General features: G+C 38.0%; 1 gene segment (V, D, J or C); it reads left to right on the forward strand.

Moving 5' to 3' along the window:
• The first annotated feature begins 3278 nt into the window (after positions 1 to 3278).
• LOC306866584 (immunoglobulin lambda constant 7-like) lies at positions 3279 to 5931 on the forward strand. The segment is given in 3 exons: positions 3279 to 3305; positions 3526 to 3574; positions 5399 to 5931.
• The last annotated feature ends 348 nt before the right edge of the window (positions 5932 to 6279 follow it).

A 6279-nucleotide genomic window follows, 5' to 3' on the forward strand; every position in this document is an offset into this window, starting at 1 on the left:
TCAGGGCATTGAGAATATACATCGAGCGTTCCACGCCATTTAGGCAGACGGAACAACTCTTTGTCTGCTTTGGCGGCCGCACCAAAGGGTCTCCGGTCACAAAGCACAGAATATCTCGATGGTTAGTTGACGCTATCGCACTAGCATACTCCTCCCTGGGCCTCCAGAGCCCCATTGGAGTGAGAGCTCATTCCACAAGAGGCGTGGCCTCTTCTTGGGCGTGGTCTAGTGGTGTGTCTATGGCAGACATTTGTGCGGCGGCCGGCTGGGCCTCGCCGTCCACATTTGCCAGGTTCTATAGCTTGGATGTCCCGGCCTTACAGGCTAGGGTTCTCTCTGCTTAGATGGCACACACCTGTCTTAAAGCGGTCCCCTCAGGCATTGCCTGATTCTCCAAGAACGCTCTTGGCCCCATTCCTGGTGCTGAGGCTGTACTTAGGACCGTTGAAACGATTTCTAGGCTGGACTGACCTCTGAAGAGTTCGGTCCTCATGCCTCCTGCAGGATGCTTCCTGCTCATAATTGGTCCCTCTGAGCCTTACTGCTCAAGGCCAGTTTTACGGTTGTCGTTTCTCTTCATGGCATGGCGGGATTGTATTTGTTCCCCATAGCGTCTAGCGACGCAGTACGAGTGTAGTATCGACAGGGAACGTACTCAGTTACTAACGTAACCTCGGTTCCCTTAGATACGGGAACGAGTACTGCGTACTATGCCATGCCATGCAGCTGCACGACTCAGGTCGTCGCTTCAGTCGAATTGGCCTGTTTTCCTATGGCGAAGCGCCCGCTTATATAGCCAGATGACCCCGCCCCTTCTGGCGGGCTTTGCCGCCATAGGCTCGTGCAGTTCCACTGACGAGCCATTGGTTCATTTTTTATTACCGCACGAACCAATGGCCGTGCAGTCACACTGCGTGATTGAAAAAGTCTTCAGTCCTCGGAGAAAAAGGAGTTTTTCCCCATAGCGTCTAGCGACGCAGTACTCGTTCCCGTATCTAAGGGAACCGAGGTTACGTTAGTAACCGAGTACGTTTATATCTCAGAATTGTGAGTTTATGTCTCAGAATTGTGAGTTTATATCTCAGAATTGGGAGAAAAAAGTCAGAATTGTGAGTTTATATCTCAGAATTGCAAGAAAAAAGTCAGAATTGCGAGTTTATATCTCCGAATTGCAAGTTTATATCCCAGAATTGCAAGTTTATATCTCCGAATTGTGAGAAAAAAAGTCAGAATTGTGAGTTTATATCTCAGAATTGGGAGAAAAAAAGTCAGAATTGTGAGTTTATATCTCAGTATTGGGAGAAAAAAAGTCAGAATTGCGAGTTTATATCTCAGTATTGGGAGAAAAAAAGTCAGAATTGTGAGTTTATATCTCAGAATTGGGAGAAAAAAAGTCAGAATTGTGAGTTTATATCTCAGAATTGCGAGAAAAAAAGTCAGAATTGTGAGTTTATATCTCAGTATTGGGAGAAAAAAAGTCAGAATTGTGAGTTTATATATCAGAATTGGGAGAAAAAATGTTAGAATTGCGAGTTTATATCTCAGTATTGGGAGAAAAAAATGTTAGAATTGCGAGTTTATATATCAGAATTGGGAGAAAAAAATTAGAATTGTGAGTTTATATCTCAGTATTGGGAGAAAAAAAGTCAGAATTGTGAGATAAAAAGTTAGAATTGTGAGTTTATATCTTAGAATTGTGAGTTTATATCTCAGAATTGCGAGAAAAAAGTCAGAATTGCGAGTTTATGTCTCAGAATTGCGAGAAAAAAAGTCAGAATTGAGAGGAAAAAAGCTAGAATTGTGAGATAAAAAGTTGCAATTACCTTGTTTTATTTTTTATTAATTAGCGGAAATGGGCTTCCATAGTTTTATTATTGTATGTTTTAACACAATACAATATTATTTTTGAAGATAACTTCCCAGCCAGCAAACTTATGTGGGGCCCAGATGGGTGGCACCTGGGACCCAGCCAGATTTGTCCTCAGTTTCCATGAGGGTCCCACATGGGTCAGCCCTGAAGAAACAATGAACACTGCTCAGTATGCATACTACAGAGTGCTAAAAATAAGACTGAATCAGCGGTGTTGTGTGTGATTGTGTTGTAGAGCAGCTGCAGTATCTCTCAGCTGTATCAGTGCAGTCACTGTGACTCTGACTGACGGAGGTTTTTGTTAGACTCTTTATCACTGTGTGAACACTGGACCACTGTGTGCACTCTGACAGTAATAATCTCCTGTATCTTCAGGCTGGACTCCACTGATGGTCAGAGTGAAATCACTGCCAGATCCACTGCCACTGAATCTAGATGGAGTTCCTGACTGGAGGGTGTTTATATAAGATATGAGGAGTTTAGGAGCTTCTCCAGGTTTCTGCTGATACCAGTGTAAGTAGGTGCTGTATATTCCTACATCGATGTTACACTCTATTGTAGCTGTTTGACCGAGCTGGACAGTTTTAACTTCAGGTTGAGTCAGAGTGACTCCTCTGGATTCTGAAGAAAATAAAATAAAGTCAGTTTGTCAATAAATCACCTTTATAGCAGAATATTGGTAGCCTATTAAAATGTTAATAAACAACAATAGCGTATTATTCATATCAAAACATAATATTCACCTTGAATAAAAGCTGCAATGGTGCAGATGAGGATGATGATGTTGTTCATTGCTGTTGTTGTGTCTTGTGTGATGATGAAGATTGTGTTGTGTTCTGCTCTCAGTCATGAAGTGTTAAACTCACAGCACTATAAACACTCTCAGAGCACTGAAGCATGTGCTGACGATGCAAAGAAGGGGGCAGGTTTACAACAGCTTTATTTTAAGGAGATGTCGTTACAACTGTTACATGTACGGTACTCACTCTAACAACAGTAAATTATGCAGAATTTCAAGTAATTAAACCAAAACCCTGACCATAATCCCAAAGTAAGTTTAAAGTAATTAATATTACTCAGTATTTTTTTATGTAATTACACTGCAACAACATCACCTTTAAATAAAGTACAGAATATCAAAATAAGAACTTTACACTGAATGCAGCACGACACAAAAACCTTCTTAGAATCACCCTCTTCAGAAATATTTCTCACCCATGATTCATTTATTATATCCATTTATATTACATCATATGATATTCACGAGGGAGGACCACCATTATGTAGAATAAAGCAGCTATTTCTAAACATTATAACATATCAGCAAGATGAAATACACTTCGACTCAATGATAAATTGATTTCAGCTGAATAAACCTAAACTAAGATTGCACAATTAATATAGATTCATGTCTGAAATCAATATTGATTCAGTGGTGAGTCAATGTCATGTTGTTATGTGAGACAGAAATACATTTTTACGTTTTAAAAAAGATTTTGAGTGAAGGAGTTTATGCATTTGAAAAACATTTGACAAAAACAATATTATTTAGATCTGAGGTGTTTGTACTATCAGTGTGTGTCAGTGTTTCTCTCTCTGCTGGAGTTTGTGTTCACTCGAGTGGAAGAGAGGTTTTTGTACGACCGCTTCATTAGATTGTATCACTGTGGTGGACTTTCGGTGGAGGAACTAAACTGCTGCTCGGTAAGTCTCTATTTTAATTCTCCACTGCAAACATACAATTTAGATTGTGTACAATTATTTTTATTATTTTTTATTGAACCAGAAAAAATCTAACACTTATATTTTGTTAACACTTTACAATAATGTTTCATTTGTTAATATTAGTTAACCACATTAGTTAACATGAACTAACAATGAACAATTCTTGTAAAGCATTTATTAATCTCAGTCAATCGCATATTAATTGCAGCATTTACTAATACAGTATTAAAATCCAAAGTTGTATCTGCTAATATTAATGGATCTGAGTTGACATCAGGGCCGCGCACAGACATTTTGAGGGGCAGTGGCCCAAACCAAAACAAGGGGCGCTAAGGGGGTGGGTGCTTGTTAATACAAATTATCCAGTTGTTACAAATATACACTAAAAGTTTTTGATGATTTTTAATGTTTTTTAAAGGAGCCTCTTCTGCTCACCAAGCCTGCATTTATTTGATCCAAAGTACAGCAAAACAGTAACATTTTGAAATATTTGTACTATTTCATATAACTGATTTCTGTTTTAATATATTAAAATGTAATTTATTCCAGTGATCAAAACTAAATTTACAGCATCATTACTCTTCAGTGTCACATGATCCTTCAGAAATCATTATTATTACTATTATTATTATTATTATCAATATTTAAAACAGTTGAGTAGATTTTTTTTTTCAGGATTCTTATAGAAACATCCAAAGAACAGCATTTATACACTATAACCATTCAGTATAAATCTATTGGAAAGAAATGATAGAAATTAATCATATTATTATTTAGTAAGGATGCTTGCTAAATCAAAAGTGATGATAAAGACTTTCATGTGACTGGAGTAATGATGCTGAAAATTCAGCTTTGAAATCACAGGAATAAATTACATTTTAAAATATATTCAAATAGAATATTAAATAGAATTAAACAGTAAAAACTACTTCAGAATGTTACTGTTTTTGCTGTACTTTAGATCAAATAAATGCAGGCTTGGTGATCAGAAGAGACCCAAACTTAAAAACACATTAAAAACCTTACTGTTGGAAAACTTCTGACTGATAGTGTAGAATTAAAAGAGAAGACAGCACTGTAGTCATTTCAGACTTTATTGTAGATGTTTTGATAGAGTTGTCTCTTCCTCTCTCTCTGAGCCTGCTTCTGCCTCATCTTTATTAATCAAGGTTAACTAAGATTAATAAATACTCTAAAACATGTATTGCTCATTGTTAGTTATTATTCATTAACGCATTAATTAACGTTAACTTATGAACCTTATTGCAAATTGTTACACATTTTATAAATATAGTTTTACAGTAAATATTTAATCTAAAATATTGTGATGTTTAGATATTCAGAAGAACTGAATTATTCACTTTTTCAAAATGTGGCTCACTCTTGATTTTATTAGTTTATCACATGTATATTATACATAGAAAAAAGAAATTAAATGAAAAATATGTACTTTAAAATGTACTAAATGAATGCTACTTTCTAGATCCATCAATGATTTTGAATCTCTTTCGCTCGTGTTGTGCTTATAATTCAGTGCATTTTAATACAAGCACAGTTTATACAAAAATATAACTCATTGATTAATTTCTAATTCCAGTGAAATCATTTGTAGTCACACAATCTCTGTTTGAAATTGAGTTGAATATCTCACCTAACTAAAATGCAAAGTCATTATTTAGGGATATAAAACTACTGGGGTTAAAGTATTAATATGTTTCGCTTCTTTCATGAGGTTTCATTGAAATGTATGTAGTGTTTGTGTTTTCTGTGTGTTTGTGAATGTGTTGTGTTTGTCTCCTGCAGCTGGTCCCACAGTGAAGCCCTCAGTGTCTCTGCTGCCGCCCTCTTCTCTGCAGATCTCTGGAGAGTCAGCCGCACTGCTCTGCCTGCTCAGCTCTTACTCTCCACAGGGGGCGCTGGTGAGCTGGACACTGGACGGCTCAGAGGTCACCGAGGGGGTTGTGACCAGCGCAGAGAGCGAGCAGAACGGCCGCTACAGCCGCAGTAGCGTCCTGACCCTCAGCAAAGCACTCTGGGAAGAGAAAGAGCAGTACGTCTGCAGAGTAACACATGCTGGAGCTCCTCATGAGGTCTCGTTCCACAAGAGTCGCTGTTAGTCGCTCGCAGTGCTGATGATTCTCCAGTGAGCGCTGCTCTCTCCTGAAGATGAGCCGTATCTGAGTGTCCTGTGTCAGGCAGGATTCACATGAGTCTAGTGCTGCAGCTGTAGTCATTTACAACTCAATACTGAAAGAGAGCTCTAGTGTCAAAGCACTGGCTGATCTTTCAATCTGCTGTGTTTGCTGCAACATTCAATAAAGCTTCTCAACAAGCTCCATTTGTGTCTGACAACATCATTCAACTAACAGATGAAGATGCATGTAGTGTTTGTCCAGGTGCTTTTCAGAAGCTCGATCAGTAGCAGTAAATCTAGTCAAATAAAGCTCTTGGGGTTTGAACATGGTCTCTGGAGACAGAGCTGCTCTATTCTGAGAGGATCACAATCACTCCACCCTGACAATGCAAATGAGATTTTCAGCCCACACTCCCAGAGTCACTGTTTGATTGGTTACATGATCTGGACTGAAACACACCAGTTTCACTTCTGCATTAGTCAAGCAGTGAAAAGGAAATATATTTAAATTCTGCTTTTTTGGACAAAGTATATTTAAATTATGCTATAC

The sequence above is a fragment of the Barbus barbus genome (genome assembly GCF_936440315.1).
Source record: "Barbus barbus genome assembly, chromosome: 48".
Lineage (NCBI taxonomy): Eukaryota > Metazoa > Chordata > Actinopteri > Cypriniformes > Cyprinidae > Barbus > Barbus barbus.